General features: G+C 38.7%; 1 pseudogene; it reads left to right on the forward strand.

The window, feature by feature from the left end:
- The first annotated feature begins 3,262 nt into the window (after positions 1-3,262).
- On the forward strand, positions 3,263-3,630 carry LOC127205530 (small nuclear ribonucleoprotein Sm D2-like; annotated as a pseudogene).
- The last annotated feature ends 16,635 nt before the right edge of the window (positions 3,631-20,265 follow it).

The following is a 20,265-nucleotide window of genomic DNA, read 5'->3' on the forward strand; positions in this document are numbered from 1 at the left end:
TGTCATAACATGCTTAATAGCAGCTGAATTATAAATCTGAGATACTCATTAACATTCAAAAAATTATAAATGCTTAGGAAAAGCATATTTTTAAAGGACCAGGGTGTATTTTGATAAAAATGAGGGTTATTCTTATCTTCCAAAACTCAAAAATTACCAACACCAAAAACCAACCAAACAAACAAAAAACTAAGTGATCCTGCAATTAAGCATATCTCTTTGAAATATTTCTGATGCTATAGGATGTACTGAGGACAGCATGCTACAGACGTAAGTGCATTTCAGATAGAGCACAGTGAGTAAAAGTCTCAGTCAAACAGGAAACTCACAGCCATGGAAAGAGAGGAGCACTCCCATCTGCGATGATGCCTAGGTAGAGATCAGAGCTTGGGTCCTTCTGACAAACAGGAATGAACATGACCTTAAAAATCAAAGGAAAATACAGTCGTTTCAGTGCTATTCTTGGACAGTCTATTCTTCCTTTTTGTTGGAGATTCTCAGACAGTATTCTAGTTTCATTCTGTTGATGAGATAAAACACTCTGAAGCAGAGCAACTTGGGGGAAGAAAAGGAATTTGGTGATGGTTTATATTTTCAAGTCACATCTCATCCTTGGACTTTAGGGTAGAAACCTGGAGGGGAGAACTTTGGAGAAATGCTGTTTATTGGCTCAATTTCTGGCTTGCTCACAGGCTCATCTTTACCTAGCTTTCTTATACAGCTCATGGATGCCTGCCTACAGATTGTGCTGTCCATGATAACCAGAGCCCTCCTACCTCCATTAATAATGAAGACAAATCTACAAACCTCCAGACAGACTAATCTAACCCGGGCAATCCTTCAGTTTAGGTTTTCTTCTCAGGTGCCTCGAGACTGTGTCAAGTTGACAAGTAAAGCTAAGTCAGACGTGTGGCAACTTAATCCAATTTCATTCTACCATCTTAGTTGACACGGTAATGAAAAAAAAAATTAAAACGACCCCAATGGAGGGCTTTTTTAGCAAGGAAATTGGGATGATTTGTAATGAACCCTTTATGTGGGCGCTCCAGGGAACTACAGGACAGGCTACATAGCAGCAGCACCTGGGAATACATGTTTGGAAGAGTCCCAGCTCCCACTCTGCTCTGTCTAGAATGGACCATTGATGGACTATTGTTATTAGGATTGGAGCTGAAGTCGTGAGGAAAAGATAGAAACAGCAGAAGGGTCAGCATGCTTGCCAAGGTCTGCCCATTTTTCTTGACTGAATTCTCCAGTTTCCTACAATCTTTACTTTGAAGATTGTCAGCTGATCCTGACTGTTACCTTCTGTGAAAGAGGAAACTATCAAAAGTGTTTATTTTATCACCTGCAGTGATGTTGTGTCAGAAGGTTTGATGATTTTAATTAGAAGTGTAATCTTAATACAGATATACTTCACTTTGCCATATTTATGCTATTTTTTGTTACAACAAGCTCCACAGGACGATGCCCACCTTATCTTGCCAAATCTAAAGATGTAAATTTGTCCAAAACACTTTAATATTTTCTTTGAATAGTTTTTATCTCTGTCATATTTATCACTCTTGATATGAAAATTTGCATTGTTACTGTAATGGTTCTTTTCCCTCCCCCTTGGTGAGGATTTATTCATTCTTGTAGCTCTTTTCATTGGAGAAAGTAATTTTGTGCATTTCCTTGATAGTCAAGCAATTATCATAGATTTAATGATTTAAAGCAAAGTAAATTATTATTCTTGAGTTCTCGTGACTGAAAGTCTGAAATCGGGATTCTATGGCCTGAATCCAGGCACTGGCTGGGATGGGTGCGCTCCTGGTACCCTAGTGGAGGAGGACCAGCTTCTTCAGTCAGTACCTGCAGCTCACTTCTCCTCCTGGCCCCGCCCACTCTCACATTAGCACTCCCTTCAATACTGTCTTCACACCTGCACTTCTCTCACTGCATCTTTTCCTGGATGAAAAACTGTGACTTCTCACGATGCCCATGAGGCCTCTGAAATAAACATTTTCTAAAGAAAAAACTTTAGAATAGCTTGAGAAATACTCTCAGTTAGAAATGCTCAGAATGGCTGTAGGCAAGAACACAAAAGCAAATCTTTTTTAAAATTTTATTTTATTAATTTATTCATATTACATCTCAATGGTTATCCCATCCCTTGTATCCTCCCATTCCTCCCTCCCTCCCATTTTCCTCTTACTCCCCTCCCCTATGACTGTGACTGAGAAGGACTTCCCCTGTATATGCTCATAGGTTATCAAGTCTCTTCTTGGTAGCCTGCTATCCTTCCTCTGAGTGTCACCAGGTTTCCCCATCCAGGGGACATGGTCAAATATGAGGCACCAGAGTACATGTGAGAGTCAGACCCCACTCTCCACTCAACTATCTTAACTCCTTCAGAAGACCTATCATTCCTGTGAGTGAGAACTGGCCATCTAACTACCGTGCCTTAAGCATAAGGGAAACAAGAGAATTATTTCCAAATCTGATGAAGAGAACTAAAATCTTAGAGACCACGTCTCCTAATCAAATTTCTTTTTCCAGAATAGATTCAAGCTAAATCTAAAACTGCTGTATTTACATATAATTACCACCATAATCAAATATAATTCAAAGTAACATAAGAAAGTTTCTTTTTCCAAATGCAGTATCAAATGCTGAACCCAAAGCGTACAAATGTGGCAGTAGGTTGGTTTAAATAAATATTTTGATATTTTCCACAGAAAGTGGGAGAAAATGGCAGTGAAATCATCAAGTCAAAGATCAAAAGTGAAAAAGAGAAGCTAAAAGCAAGTGTGATTTCCTTAGTAACAAATTCTCACGAGTCTGGAAAACAACAGTTGCTTCAATAAAAAGGCATCAGCAAAAGCCCTAGCAGTTACTTCTCTGAGGAATTAAAAGTGAACTGGAACTTCTATAAGATAATGTTGTAGTCTGTGCAATTGTTACAAGTACTGAAATATAAATTATTTCCATTGACATAAATATGAATATATTCCCTTTCACATACCATAATTTAAAATAATTTGTTATCCTGTATATTTTAAAAGTTCATTCAGGATTGTGTCATGTCATATATAATTTTTTCATTTATTTCTATATAATATTAGCATTTCTAATAAAATGTAGCCAAAGGAATAGATGATCTAGTAATTTCTCATAACAAAATGGTAAACTGCATTTTTATATTTTTATTTTATAGGGAGAGGGTAAAGCAACACTCTGGAAGCAGCAGTGATCTGTGAAAGAAACTTCTGCCTTGAGTCTTCTCAATAAACCCAAGAGTGAGATGACCCCAGAGGAGACACAGAAGTGGAAGGAGGAGGAGTTCAACACAGGTTTCCTCCCAGTGCTCACACAGTCTGTCAAAAACAAGACACAAGTGCTCACTAACTGTGGTGACAACAGGAAGCTTCTGGGCCAGGTGAAGGCCTTTGATACGCATTGCAACATGGCGCAGGAGAAAGTGAAGGAGATGTGCACTGAGCGGCTACGACCAGAAGAAGGGGTCCAAGCCTGTCAACAAGGACTGCTACATCCCCAAGATGTTCCTGCGCTGGGACTCAAGTGATCCTGGCGCTGCGGAACCCACTCATCACAGGCAAGTGGAGTAGAGGCTTCTTGTCTCTATAAAGAGCCTACTCCCTGCCCTGCTGAGGCCTATGAAGCCCTGCCCAAGAATGGAAATAAAGCCCTGTGTTTTGGGGAGAAATTTTTTTTATAGGGACATAATAAAAATTAAACCTACAAATATAAATACAAACAGCCTCAAATCAGGAAGACTTTTATCTGCCGCCATCATACAGTGACAAAATGTCCCGTGAGCAGCTGAAACACTCCAAGCATTTTTTTTCCTCATTGTATGCGCTATGTCAGCACGCACCTCATTTTGATTGCCTACAATGACACACTCATTTATTTGAAGTTATTGTAACAATGTGTATGCTTCTTGCTCATTGGATTAGTTAGAGTTCCCTGCTATGCTTTCTCTTGCGTACATTGAAATGGTGTTTATTTTTAGATGAACATTTAAAGCATAAGTAAATATTTATTTCAAATTTAGTAGCTTTAGTATCAACCAGTTATTTTTTACTCTCAAAACGCAAACAGGAGGAAAGAAGTCCACAGGAAAAAAGCTTCAACATGCCAAAACACGTATTCATCTTTTCCTAAGTGACAGTGGCGCCAGCAATTCTCTCCATTCTAGAATACTTTTGTTCTAAGCATAGTAGATAGATATTTAGTTTTAACTGATGTCCAATGAATATTGCGATGCTTTCAGCGATCTCTCCAAACACTAAAAAGCAGCACAGAAAGAACTAGTTATGGAATGCTTTCATGCTACCTGAGAAACAGCAGCAACCTTTGGGTGTTTTGGTTGTTTCTTGGTTTATCCTGCTTTTCAGGGGTCTCCTGGTCAAGGTATGCAGGGAGCCCTAAGAGGGATCAACTCAACCATGCAGCAGTGGTTCATGTTTCCCGTCCTGCCGTTCGAACTCATCCCTGGCCTGGGTTCATGATGTCACCAACAACCTGAAATCCGCTGCTGGAGCTCAGGGCATGTTAGCTCTGTTTTGTGTCTTGAAGTTTTCCCAGAGAAGAAATCATGTACTCTAGAAGGATTCTGGTGGCCACTTTTGCCTAGTCATCTGTTTCCAAGCAATGAGTATCCATAGCCTTTGAGCTTGTCTTGAAGATATTTTCTCTTCTAAAACCAGTGTTGTAGCTGTTGGCTTCCAGAAAAGAAAATGAAAATAAAAACAGACACACCATATATCGCATATGAAAATAAAGTAAAACATTTAGCCTCAGAATTAAATATTCACTATTGGTCAACATCTGGCAGGAAACAGCTCCACTGTTTGGCAAGACACAATCTATTATTTCCATCTGTCTTATATGAAGCTCAAGCATTGGTTAGAAATAATCACTTGTGAGGCCTATTTCATTAGAGGAATATCATCCCACCTTTATTTTCTGTCTCTGAGGAAGGTCTGTGGCAATAAATTTTGGCTTGTTCCATATTAGCTCCCTGTCACAACACAAAGATAAAATCAGGAAATAACCTTCTCTTCTGTCAGCGAGCTATTCAACAGGAATGCCACGATGCTTCTGAAGAAAGTATGCACAGAGGAGCAGTTCATCTTATCTGATAGCTTACAATTATCAACAAGCATTAATTTATGTACATTTTAAATTAGATACTTATGGCAGACTTGCTTCAATAGTAAGGATTATTTGAGGTCACTGATCACAATTGTATTAAAGAATACATGCTAAACCCACACAGAAAAAGAAAAGGGAAAATCAGGTCAAACATGCTTAATATTAGCATTATCCAGGTGCCTCTAGAAATGAAATTATTTGAATATGGACTAAGTATCAGGTGCCACAATTCTATGTATAAAATTAAAGTCATGGATTAGTAGTCAGATGCTGGTGTGAAAGAAATGCCTCAAATTGTGAAATTTCTATGGCTCACAATAGGCAGTACAGGGCTTGCTTCTGCTGATGTGTAGCAGCCGCCGCCACAGCTACCAGTTACCCAGGGGCCATTGAAGCAAGTGGCCATTGATAATAACTTTCTGGTGTGCAGAGGTGTGGCATGTTGTGGTTAGGATGAATGCAAACATTTCACAGTAGATGATAATTTCAACTTGTGATGAGCTTTTTAGGATGTGATTCCGTTGCAAGTCAAGGAGCACCTGTATTAGCATAAAGGAATAGAAACAGAATTTTTAAAATAGCACTATCGTTTACAATTGACTTTTGCAGCATGTATATACTTAGCTATAAGTTTGAGAAAATGTGCCCCGGCTCTTCATTCTGAAAGTACAAAATGCTGATGAAAGAAATAAAATGTCTAAGGCTTCTTAAACTGACCTGTAAGCTTGCTTCATGTCAAAAGTAGTAGTTGTTGTAGACCTCATTCTTTTTTTTTAAATTTGTTTATTCACGTTACATTCCTGTTGTAGCCCCATCCCTCTTCTCCTTCCAGTTGTATCCTTCCCTCTCTCCCATTCCCGTTTCTCTATTCCTCAGAAAAGAGGAGCCTCCCTTCCCATCCACCCTGCCTCTTCAAGTTACATCAAGACTGAGCATGTGTGTCCTTTCCCTTGTGGCCTGGGAAGGCAGTCCTGCCACAGGGAAGTGATGAAAACAACTGGCAACAGGGTGCATGTCAGAGATAGGCCCTGCTCACTTTATTAGAAGACCCACATGAAGTATCATTTGCCTGTAAGGTACATCTGTGCTGTGGTGCCTAGGTCCAGTCCATGCATGGTCCTTGGTTGCTGCTTCAGTCTCATAAAGCCTCTCTGAGTCCTGGTTAGTTGGCTTTGTTGGTTTTCTTGTTAAGTTCCTGTAACCTCCACGTCTGTTTCTCCTTTCCCCCACTTTTCTGCAGGGCGCATCACCCAATGTTTGACATCAAGTCTCAGCATCCGTTTGGAAGTGTTGCTGAGTGGATCCTCTCAGAAGACAACTATACTAGGCTCCTGTCTGCAAGCATGGCAGATCATCATTTATAGTTTCAAGAGTTAGCTCCCCCCCACCCCATAGAGTGGGTCTTGGTTTGGGCCAGGCATTGATTGGACCCTCCCTCAATCTCTGTTCTGTCTGTTCTATCGTTATTCTTGCACATCTTATAGGCAGGGAAAAATTTGAGTTGAAGTTTTTGTGGGTGGGCTGTGTTCCCCTGCTCCTACTAGAAGTCTTGTCTAGTTGGGGCGAGTCCTCTTCAGTCTGTATGGTGCTTGATAGTAGCAGTCTTTGCTATAGTCTTCCTCATATCCTTCCAGGAGCCTTCCTTGACTTAGGTTTCCAGCTTATCACAGAGATGCCCTAGTCCACAGTTTCTCTTTTCTTTACAGGCTTTTTGTCCTCATGCACTTGCTGTTATAATATGTGTCTCCACACTCACACCTCTCCACACTCCCGCTCTTGTCATTTTTCTTCTCTTTAATGCACTACCTCTGTTTTTTTTCTATTTCCCCTTCTAAGTGAGAGTTAAGCATCCTCCATTTTTACTTATCTTCTTTGGGTCTGTTCAATGTAATATAGTAAACTGTGACATTTACACAATGGAATATTATTCAGCCATTAAAAATAAAGAAATTGTGAAATTTGAAGACAAACGGATGGATATAGAAAAGGTCATCCTGAGTGAGGGAACGCAGGCCCAGAAGGACACATATGGCATGTACACACTTATTAGCAGATTTCAGCCATATAATACAAGAATAACAACCTCATTCTGAATGGGCAAAGAAAAAGAAGGTTCTGGAATTTCTAAAACCACCTAGGAATAAAACACCAAAATAAAATGAATTACTTCTTCTGTAGCAAGAAGACACTTTTATATAACAGGAATGATGCAGGAATGTCAGCATGAAAGAGACTATATGGTGTGGAATGTTTCCATATTCTGGCTACAAAAGTCTACACATTTTTACCTCTTAACGTTTAGTAAATCTTCTCTTACTGTAACAAAGTACCCAAAGTAATCAACTTAAAGGGAAAAATGTGGAATTTTGGGGTCACTTATGTACATTATCATATCATCTGCAAATAGGGATTATTTGACTTCCTCCTTTCCCATTTGGATCCCCTTGATCTCCTTTTGTTGTCTTATTGCTCTCACTAGAACTTCTAGCACTATATTGAAGAGATATGGAGAGAGTGGGCAGCCTTGCCTTGTTCCCAATTTTAGAGGAATTTCCTCTCCACTTAATTTGATTTTGGCTATTGGCTTATTGTATATAGCCTTTATTATGTTGAGGTATGCGACCTGTATCCCTGATCTCTCCAAAACTTTAAACATGAATGGGTGTTGGATTTTATCAAATGATCATGTGGTTTTTTTTTCCAGTTTGTTTATGTGGTGGATTACATTGATGGGTTTTCGTATATTAAGCCATCCTTGCATGCCTGGAATGAAGCCTATCTGGTCATGGTGAATAATATCTTTGATATGTTCTTGTATTTGCATTGTGAGTATTTTACTGAGTATTTTTGGGCCAATGTTCATAAGAGAAATTGGTCTGAAATTCTTTTTTTTGTTGGGTCTTTATGAGGTTTAGGTATCAATGTGACTATGGTCTCATAGAATGAATTTGGTAATGTCCCATCCATTTCTATCTTTTGGAGTAGCTTGAAGAGTATTGGTATTAGCACATCATTGAAGGTGTGGTAGAATTCTACCAGAGAACTCCTACAGCTGATAAACACCTTCAGCAAATTGGCTGGATACAAAATTAATTCAAAAAAGTCAGTAGCCTTCCTATATACAAATGACAATCATGCAGAGGAAGAAATTAGGAAAACTACACCCTTCATATTAGGCACAAGCAATGTAAAATATTTAGGAGTTACTCTAATCAAGCAAGTGAAGAACTTGTTTGAAAAAAAAATTCAAAACTCTGAAGAAAGAGGTTGAAGATGACATCAGAAGATGGAATGATCTTCCTTGCTTGTGGATCGTGAGAATTAACATAGTAAAAATGGTCATCTTACCGAAAGCAATTTACAGGTTCAATGCAATCCCTATCAGAATACCTACACAATTTTTAAAGACATTGAAAGTTCAATTCCCAACTACATATGGAAAAACAAAAAACCCAGAATAGCTAGGACAATCTTGCCAATAATAAATCCTCAGGAAGAATCTCCATGCCTGATCTCAAGCTGTACTATAAAGCAACAGTAATTAAAATGGCATGGTACTGCCACAGCAACAGGCTGCTTGATCAATGAAATCGAATAGAAGACCCAGATATGAATCCACACACATATGGTCCCTTGATTTTTGACAAAGAAGCCAAATCTATTCAATGGAAAAAGATAATATCTTCAACAAATGATGCTGGTCTAACTGGATGTCTACATGTAAAAAATGTAATTGGACCATATTTGTCACCATGCACAAAACTCAAGTCAAAGTGGATCAAAGACCTCAACATAAAACCAGAGACACTAAGTCAGTTAGAAGAAAAAGTGAGGAAGATCCTGGAACACATTAGCACAGGAGACAACTTCCTGAACAGAACACCAACAGCCCAGGCCGAAAGGTCAACAATTAATAAATGGGACCTCATGAGGCTGAGAAGCTTCTGTAAGGCAAGAGACACTGTCAACAGAACAAAGCGAGAGCCTACAGACTGGGAAAATATCTTCACCAACCCTACATCTGACAAAGGTCTAATATCCAAAATATATAAAGAACTCAAGAAACTAAACACCACCAAATCAAATAACCCAATTGAGAAATGGGGCTCAGAACTAAACAGAATTCTCAACAGAGGAATATCAAATGGCTGAGAAACACTTAAAGAAATACTCAACGTCCTTAGTAATCAGGGAAATGCAAATAAAAATGACACTGTGATTCCTTCTTAAACCCATCAGAATGGCTAAGATCAAAAACTCAAGTGACACCACATGCTGGCAAGGATGTGGAGAGGGAGGAATACTTCATTGTTGGTGGGAATGCAAACTAGTACAGCCACTTTGGAAATCTATCTGGTGCTATCTCAGAAAAATGGGAATAGGGCTTCCTCAAGACCCAGCTATTCCACTCCTTGGAATATACCCAGAAGAAGCTCCAGCACACAACAAGATTTGCTCAACCAAGTTCATAGCAGCCTTATTCATAATAGCCAGAACATGGAAACAGCCTAAGTGTCCCTCAGTAGAAGAATGGATAAAGAACCTGGTACATTTACACTGAGGAATACTACTCAGCTATTAAAAACAAGGAATTCCTGAAATCTGTGGACAAATGGATTGAACTAGAAATGTGTGAGTTAACCCAGAAGCAGAAAGAGTCAAATGGTATGTACTCATATATGGACACTAGCCTAAGGTGCCATTAAAGTCTTCACCTACCAGGAAAGTGGGACAGAGGGGAAGACTTCCTATTGGGACTCTAAGTGAGAAAATCATGGGAGAATGGGGAAATAGAAGGGTCCAGATGGTCCTAGAAACCTACAAGAAGAACATTACAACAGGCAGATCTGTGCCCAGGGGTCCTGCTCAAACTATGGCACCAGCCAAGGACAATACATGCAGTAAACTTTGAACCCCAACCCAGATGTAGCCAATGGACAGGACATTCTCCATAGTTGAATGGAGAGGGGGGACTGACTTTCACACGAACTCTTGTGCCCCATATTTGACCACTTCCCCATGGTGGGGAGGCCTGGTGGCTCTCAGAGGAAGGATAGCAGGTTACCAAGAAGAGACTTGATACCCTATGAGCATATACGGGGGAAGAGGTCCTCCTCAGGCACAGTCATAGGGGAGGGGAGTAAGGGAAAATGGGAGGGAGGGAGAAATGGGAGGATACAAGGGATGGGATAACAATTGAGATATAAAATGAATAAATTAATAAAATATAGTAAAAAAAGAAAAAAAAAGAATAACAAGGGAGAAAATGTTTACTTACTGTTATAGTTTCAGAGGTTTCAATTTGTGTTTGCTTGACCTGGTCTCTTTTTGCCTGTTGGACCCACAATCAGTGACAGAAACACTATCTGAAGTAGGAAGACTGCCCCCCTCTTGGCAACCAGATAATGATGACAGAACAGGGGCTGGGTTGAAAAAGAACCCTTGAAGGAGAAATTCCGAACACTTAACTGCCTTCCACAAAGCTCTACTTAAAGATTTGCCATCTACAAATATCCCCACAAGCTGAATAATGACTCTTGGATATATATGGTCTTTAAAAAAAATTTTTTTATTAATTTATTCTTGTTATATCTCAGTGGTTATCCCATCCCTTGTATCCTCCCATTCCTCCCTCCCTCCCATTTCCCCCTTACTCTCCTCCCCTATGACTGTTCCTGAGGGGCATTACCTCCCCCTGTATATGCTCATAGGGTATCAAGTCTCTTCTTGGTAACCTGCTGTCCTTCCTCTGAGTGCCAACAGGTCTCCCCCTCCAGGGGACATGGTCAAATATGAGGCACCAGAGTACGTGTGAAAATCAGACCTCACTCTCCACTCAATTGTGGAGAATGTTCTGCCCATTGGCTAGATCTGGGTAGGGGTTTAAAGTTTACCACCTGTATTGTCCTTGGCAGGTGCCTTGATTTGAGCGGGACCCCTAGGCCCAAATCTGCCTATCATAATGTTCTTTGATAGGCATTTAAGATCTGGATTATAGCAATGTATGCGATTATAAGATGCTTGGAATTAAAAAAAATTGTTTGCAGTTATGGAACTGACTGATGGAGCAGGGAGCAACCTCACAGCCTCTGCTAAGTCATGGGTTTGTATTCTTTGCTATACTTTTGTGAATTATTGTAAAGTCTCTGTTCTTTCCATTCAAATATACACACTCACACTTTATTTTAATCATTTGGAAGCAAGTTATAAATACGTTGCCATTTTACTCTTTGATGATTGTTTATATTTCCTAAGTAAACTGTCTGTGCCTTTTAACATAGTAAAGAGAACTTTGAACATCAATTTTAATATCGAATCCTTCAAATCTATTTGAATTTCACCTATTATTTTACTAGTCTTCATTCTAGAGCCAGACTCCTATACATGATTGAATATTTAGTTGTCACATATTTTTATTCTCTATTTTTTAGAGATTCATTGTATTTAATTTTTGCTTGTAACTTTGATAATATAATTAACGAACATCCTTTTACTTACAGCCACTTCTTATTCTGGGTGTGTTTTGTGTGAAGTTTGCTAGTAACCTGGTCTTTGTTCTCCTGCACCTGGACAGGAGGATGTCCGTTGCTTCTTCTGTAGACAAAACATTTTCACTTTCTTGCAATGATTTCCTGGTTTTCCTTACAACAAAGTAAATGATTAAATGTCACATGTTAATGTGAACTGAATATAGGGTTTTTTTTTTTTTTTTTTTGACACTAAGCAAACATCTTTTTCTACATTAAACTTTCATCCACTAGTTTTTTTCACTGGCTGCTAATTATTTGCACAACTCCCTTGATGATGGATATGAGGTGGCAGAATTGCATAGCTCCATATATTTTATTTCTTTACTTACTGCAGGGCAGAGCACGGCTCCTGCCTACCTTATCTACTGGCTTACATCTGTGTGGACTCTGGGATTTCTATTCAATTCGATGTTGATGATGATTGCCGATGCTCTAGTTCCTTAAAACCATTCCGATTTCTTAAATTTTCCCTTATTGAGAGTTTCATTTGATGTATACTGAAATATGACCATATTGACACTGACTTCTCCCTCCAAATGCCCCCTTATCCCTCCAACACATCCCCTTCCCAATTTCATGCATTTTTCTTTAGTTGCTTCTCTCTCTTTGATAACCACTAGGTCCACTTACTGCTGCCTATATGTTAGAGTATGGCACTCTCCACAGACGCACGTGAGTCTTACCAGTTGCTACAAAAAGAACCACTCTCCTTCCACAGAAACTTACTACTCACAATAGTTCTTCAGCGAGGGGTGGGTTTTGGGCATTATCTACCATATCTACTTCAGAGCTTTGTCTGACTTTATCTTGTGCAGGACTTGAGCATGTAGCCATGTCTTTTGTAGGTTCACTGAGACATACATTCCCTTAGCCTTGAGGAAGTATTGGTGTAGTTTGTATTCAGGGCTTGGAACCCTCAGCGTCCTATTCTTTGCAATTGTCCAGTCATGTGCATTCGTGTTGACTGCTGCCTACTGGAAAAAGAAGCTTTTCTGGCCAACACAGAGAGTAGTCCAGGTTATGAGTGTAAACATAATTATTCAAAAGGTACAATGACAATGTGACCATTTAGCAAAGCAAGTTCTATGCTAAAGCTATGACCTTTCCAAGCAAGGGCTTTAAACTAGCATTATGGTAATACTGGTATGAAATTCCCTTCTATAGATCAAGTTTTAAATCCAATAAAAATTATGATTAATTACTGCATAATGGTCACCTCACTATTGCAATAGAGGGTAAATCTTGCCCAGCAGGATGGTATTAAAGCACAAGGGATCACACACTGGGTAAAAACATTGATGTCTTTTTCCTGAGTCTGCAGAACACCTTCCAGCACTATAGAAGCTAGCCAACACACAGGAAGTTTCCAGGTTAGAGAGAGATAGATTTCCTTTGCCCTTCCCTGCCCATATAGAGTGTTACCATGTATGTACACTGGGTAACCAAGGACAGTGGCAATGACCCATGTTGTTTTTGAGACCTCTGGGGGCTTTCTAGTCCACGAACTCATAGATAGGTATCCCATGCCCTATACTGTGATTTTTCGTTTAATTTGCATGTCATCTGGGAGCAGCATTGTGTCTTCATAGGTAGCAATTCCATTTGAACTCTTAATTTTTTTGTGTGTTTATGATTCAAATTTGTATTTTAACTTAGCTTACTAATTAATTGTTACTAATTAATATCTTACCAATTGCTAACTAATGAATTTTTGTTAACTTATTCAATACCTTCCTCTTTTTATCTTCCTACTCGCTTCACTATTTTAACCACTTGTCGTTGTTTTACATATATTATGCTAACACTTCAACTTTTAAACTCAGTTGTTAGATCAGATGTTTCAATACAGCCTTCCCCTGCACCCCTTGATTCCCTTCACACGCTGTGCCACCTGCTGCATAAGCCTTCCCACCCCACACCCCTAGTATTTCATTTACTTCCATTTCACTTATAGTCTAGGATTCTCCCATCCCTTTATGTTACCCATTCCAAACCCATTTCTACTTTCCTGGCTTCCACAAAGAGAATAAACACACAAAAGTTAAACACACAACAGGATTTGGAAATAGGAACCTCGCATTAAGGGAGCATGTGGCATTTGTCTTCCTGGGTCTGACTTACCTCCAGTTGCATTTATTCAACTGCAAAACTTACAATTTTATGTTTCTTTATTACTAATATTCCATTGTGTGTACAAATCACGTTTTTCTTATCCATTCATCTATTGATGGATATCTAGGTAGATTCCATTTTCTACCTACTGCAAGTAAAGTGAAAATAAACATAAATGTATAAGTATCTCTGAAGTAGGGTATAAAGTCACATGGGTCTATGCCCAGGATTGATATAGCTGGATTACATGCCACTCCTATGTCTAAGTGTGTGTGTGTGCGTGTGTGTGTGTGTGTGTGTGTGTGTGTGTGTGTACGTATGTGTGTAAGACTTTCAGACTGATTACCAACGTGGTTGTACTAGAGTTTCCATGCTCCAACAGCAGTCTGGGGGAGTTCCTCTTTGTCACATTTAGACTAATGTTTGCTGTCATTTGTGCTCTGCTGAGAGCTATTTTGATGGGGGTAAGAGGGTACCTTAAAGCAGTTTTGGTTTTAATTTCCCTCATAGCTGAAGATACTAAGAATCTTTTAAAAGTGTTTATTGGCCCTTTTCCTTTCTTTTGAGAATTTTTCTTTTTTATTATCTAAAGAGCTATTTTATTTTTTATCCTTCTCCTCACTCTTGCTCTCTCCCTACCCCCTTTGTTCTCCTCCCTACCCCCTCTTCCACCCAGTTCTCTCTCTCCATCTACGTTGGATATCTATTTTATTTCCCCTCTGAGTGAGAATTTTATGACCAATTCCATACACCATATTAAAAGTGAATTGCTTATTTCCTTTTGTTTGTTCGCTTTCTGAGTTCTTTGTATATTATGAGCACCAATACTCTGTCAGAGAAACTCATCCTGTGCGTTGTCTATTTGCTCTTCTCATCATTTTCATTATTACTAATTTTGAAACTCATTTCTTTTCCTCGAAAAGGAGGTTGGAAATGCTTCTAGCTGTCCTCTTGGCTCACCTCATCATTCCTTAATTACTTTCTCAGGCTGTGGTACAAGGAAGATTAATTTTAATCCATAACAATATTTTCCATGTCAGTTTGCCATGGTGTGAGTGTGTTTGTGGTTCTCTTCCAAGACTGTGCATGCTGGAGGGAAGAACCATAGAAATACTAGTGAGTTATTACTACAGCAAGTTCATCTTATGCCTTCTGTGGCCCAGCATCAACCTCAAGACTTCCTAGAACTTTGCAATTGTTGTCACACACACACACACACACACACACACACACACACACACACACACACTCCTCATCCATACACACTAATTAAGACACACCTAGTTCTCTGAATCTATTGAGACCTTGTAGGATCATTCTGGGACTACTGATGTCTCCTGATGACTTCCATTATATAAATATATTTACTTATGTATTTCTTATACTACAATTTCTGAGACCATTTCCACAGCATCAGATTTGCCTTCCACATTTTATTACTCTTGAAGTGTATTCTTGCCTGCTATTCATTTCTAGATATGTCTGTCTCTCCAGCCCACATGAGATAAAATTTCCAGTTTCTTGGACATAAGCTAGTGAACGTTCCTGGAATATTTATAATTGAAATTGTAGTTAAACTTACAAAATATGGAGTCATCTGTAGAGCACAGATGAAATGCTCAGCAAATTTTACATAAAAGTATTAATTTTTCATAAAATATTTAATGAGTTCTTCCTAAATACATATTTTATAGACCACATTTTCTAAAAAAAAAAAAAGATTGTTTTTCTTGTGTACCATCTTTATCATTTTCCCTAACAAAATACTGTTTTGTTTTTAGGGTAGTCAAAACTAGGTCCTTATTTGTGCTAAGCAAGTATCTGACACTAGGTTACATCCTCAGCTCAATAAGAGTTTATATATGCACCCACATGCACATACGTGACCAGCCACATGCATTCATCGAAATCTATCATTTCTACCTCTATCTCATTTATACCTGCAACTGTACCTTTATGACTGCCTCTGTGTACTAGTCTGTTACTCAGACATTTAAAAGCTGTTACTGGTGAGCAAGCTTTAGATTTAATCTAGAGTGTTCCCTCAAATACATACTTAGACTGTAGTTTAGAATTTCTCAAAGGCGAAGCCCACATTATCATGTTTTAAAGTTCTCCGCTCCTCTGAGTATCGCAATAACATTAGTGAAGGGGTGTCAACCCTGACTTTCTCTCTTCACTTGTTTACTAACTTTAAATATTCAGATTACTGTGAGTAAGTCTGTGTTGCTCGAAAGACAGAACATTTTTAGTGTTGTGTTCTATCGCTTCAGTACAGTCAGTGTTGATGATCACAACCCGTACTTAAAATGGTCTCTCCAGTCAATTTATGCCACTTCATTTACACGTTACCAATCACATGACCTGTCAATCATATCATTATTTCTGTAGACTTTATATTATCCCCCAGAAGGAGGGGAGAAACAGAACAAAACTCACCTTCATATTTTGGCTGATATTTCAAAAGTAATGGAATGGGCAAGCTGCATTTTCTAAAGCCAGAGACAGGTGACTCAATTTTGTCACTTTTTCTCTGATGGCATTTTAAAAGCAGTTCTATGAGGTTAGCCTAGCTTAGCCTTAGCTGCTGAGCCTTCCCTTCTGTTGCCCTCTTCCTGCCAATATTGTGAAAGGAAATTGCTTCTGAATGTAAAAGCTAAATGTGCTTTTTTAGCTATTAAGCATGATGTAGCATTCCAGTGTCTTAATATTCCTCCCACAGCCTACCACTGAGTGATAGCACAAATGCTTTGATTAAAATGTTTACAAATAGGTATTTTTGAAGGCTGTTCCATGAATATCTCAAGGAGCAGAACTCAATAAATCTTTGCACAGCTCCAAGAGTAGTCTTTAACTAATTAGATAAATCACCAAGTTTCACAAAGCAATTCCAGGACACTAGATTTACGAGGCATCCAAGGTGATCTCTATTTAAATTTCCCATTATAAGACAAACGTTTATTAAACAGACTGAAGTCCTAAAATGATGCTGTCAATACATTTGGCAGATGACAACAACAGGTATTTAAATCCCAGGGAGGAAATTTCCCACGAAAATGCTTCCCACGCCTCAGCCTTGGGTCATACATCATGGTACATCCCAACAACAGACTTTGCACTGTGTTAATTATTGATTTTGTTTCTTCCCTCTGGGTTGTGACTCAAATACTGAGGGATACAGTAATGATACACAGGCTTTAGAAAGAATCTTAGCAACATTAGAGTGTGGATAAGCCATCCCATGTGTATGATTACTCTATTGAATCAACCCATACACACACCTTGATATTGGAACTGTTTCCTATTTTTGTCCTTGGTATGAGGTTGAGGTTCAGAATGGTGGATTTTTTTTCTGTTGGAATATCAATACTATATTCTTGTAGCTCTGTGAACTTGGACATGCTATTTTAACATTTTCGTTATTCAGTTGTTTGATAAGTTAAAAAAAAACAGGAAAATAAAAATGCTTATTTAAATAAATGAATAAATGTTGTATACATGAGCAAATGCAAGATAAAAACATATTGTTATCTTTGAAATATACATTCTTTGGGCAATATTATTTAAAATTTATAGACAACTGTATATTGACTACCAATCATTCCTTAATGTACCTTAATATAAGCTATTAACTTTTGATCTTCAATTATCCTGAATTATTACTGAATAAAAATAAACTTGATTTTACAGTAAAACATTTTGCATGTTATTCCTTAGACCTTATTATTTTACATTTTGGTTAGACTTGCCTGATTGTATTGTGCCAAGGAATAATGAATCACAAATTGTCAACTAACTGAGACACTTTTTTTTTAATAGAAAAGTTAGAGGTTCTAAGTGAATTTTCAGGATACATTATTCCTTTGTGTTTGCCTCTGTCTCCTCATTAGTCCCTGCAAATAAGCAGGCCTTTCTCAACTTCCATCTAGAAAACATTGCTAAGTTACGAGGACGAATGGAGAATAATGAAGTTGGCTGTCTTATCTTCATCTAACTTCTATGTGGTGGATACAAGAAAAAAAAATCAAGGCCTTGCATCAAGAAATAGGGCTTTTCGGGAGAGAGTTGAAGTTACACAAGACCATAAGAATAGAATTGTCATATGATAAAATATTACAAGGAAAAGGGGAGACACACTACAGTGTGTTTGCATGTTTTCTCCCCCTCTCCCTCATCTCCATCTGTCCATCTTTCTTTCTCCCATCCTTATATAGTCCCTTTCTAATTCCTGCCACTCTCATCTCCTCCTTAGTCTTCTACTGTATTTTCTTATCTATTTTACCGGAATTTTAATACGAATCTCAACTGTTTCATCCCGTCAATCTATCCTGCACTAGACGTTCAATGTGTATTTTGGCCTATAATCTTATTTTTCTTTCTGCATAGCATATATCATGTATAAGGGAGAGAAAAGGAAGGGATGGTGCACATACTCTATGAGACATCTTTCAGTAGAAATAAAGATACAGTGCATCGGGAAATTCTACTCTGGCTGTGGCCATCACTGTGGACAAGGAGATAACGTTTCACCTGGCATGGTGGTTATCTCAGTCCTGTCCTTATGTGATAGAAGCTAGACCATGACCTGGTATGAAAGCCTCACATGGTAGGATGAAATCCATTATGATAGCTAAGCCAAATGTTGAAATTCACTTATAATATATTAATAATACATCATTTAACATAAATGCTAGCCTCATTCATTGTGGGAGCTATAATAATTGTCTTCTACCCTCCACGCTAGATCCTGGACAAGTTTTAATCACTTTTTTTCATTTACCTTAGATTGCTTTTTGGGTAAGATGGCACCAGTATGTATTGCAGAATAGATTAGGACATTATCAACATGTGTTTCTCGGGCACTTGTTGCTATTTTCCAGTATTTCATGTGAGCTTCTATTGTTTGGCCATTCCCAGTAATAATCTTGGCTGAACACAGGTCATACCACGGTTTCTTCTATCTTCCTCAATAGCCCAGCACCTTAAATGATTAAGTGAGAGTTATGGTAAGTTGTCAGTGAACATGCTTTTGGAGGAACTATTTTGAATGCATGGAATGGAGGCATCATTTGGGAAGTCATGAGATGAGATAGCTAAATCCACGCGTGAAGCATGGTTACTTACAATTAAATTGGCCAATGGGGCTTATTATTCCTCAGTTTCTAGACTCATCTCTTACAGATCTAGAGCACATTGTAATGTACAATGGCGAATGCGTCAGTGCATATTCCACACCTTTGAAAACTCTACCAGACATCCTCAGTATGTTCTTCCATGACTAAATGTTTCAGAGTACATGCTGCAGCTCTGTGAGGCTTGTCGCCTTTGAGTAAATGTTATCTAGCAAAGCCAGTGGCTTCTGCAACCAGGTACCCTTTGACCCAGGGTCTTTCCTCATGCTTTTCCTCTTGATTGCTGTCCTTAAAACCATGCTGGGATTTGATTCACTAAGACACTAAGCACTATTATAAAAAGTGCTGGGGATGGTCAGGGTTCATGATACTGGGAGGTTAGGGATTAAAATTAGGAAAAGCAAAACAGCAAGTTAAGATAAACTAGACGTGAGTTCCCAGGTGCCTCTTTTCCTGTGGTTTCACAGGAGAAATAATTAAATCTCTGAAATCAGGATGCTAAAGGAGAGCAGATCATCCACGTCTTGCATACCAGATTTTCACAGGCTTGAGCACATACATGCATGTAGTAACTCTGTACAGGCTTGGGCACATACATGCATGTAGTAACTCTACATGACTGACCTCCAGAGTAAAATTAGACACTTGAGAGAAATCGTATCATTAGAGTAATACTATCTGGTTTCACTGGTATATTGTGGCACATAGCCTTAGGCATACAAGCAAACTCTTCCTAGACAGTACGTTATAATAGCTCAGAGTGTGTACCCCTTGTGAGTAAGCTCAGCTCTGTCCTTAGGTTTTTCTTTCACTTGTTCAGGGTTTTGCCAACCAAAGCATACTGGATTTTCCCCTGTCTATATGGTGTCCTCAGGTGTGCAGTGTGTTTTCTCAGCCTCAGGGCATCTATGTCGTTCGTGTTATTGAATACTGTTCAACAGGATACTTTGTAAGCTAACAGAGGGTTGTGCTAGTGCAGAAGACGCAGTTCCAAGGGGCAGAGTCATGTGGCTTACATTTGGGACAAAAAGATGTCAGAGTTCAGAGAATGAAAAAAAAAAAAAAAAAAAAAAAAAAAGAAAAAAGAAAAGAAAAGAAATGCCATGTTTTATAGAGAAAAATAGGTCTGTGGTTAGCTACATAGACTGCTGTTGTAGGGTACAAGATTTCCATTCTCAGTTCCCACATCTGCAGGCTTACACCTCCAGGGACACTTTGTCTTCCTCTTGTCACGGCAGGTAGCTGCACTCATGTGCACAACTTTTCATGCACAACCAACATAAAAGAAAAAAAATACACCTTAAAAATAAAGTTAGAAATTGTCTTCG

Source organism: Acomys russatus, chromosome 22 (genome assembly GCF_903995435.1).
Source record: "Acomys russatus chromosome 22, mAcoRus1.1, whole genome shotgun sequence".
In the NCBI taxonomy this organism is placed as follows: domain Eukaryota; kingdom Metazoa; phylum Chordata; class Mammalia; order Rodentia; family Muridae; genus Acomys; species Acomys russatus.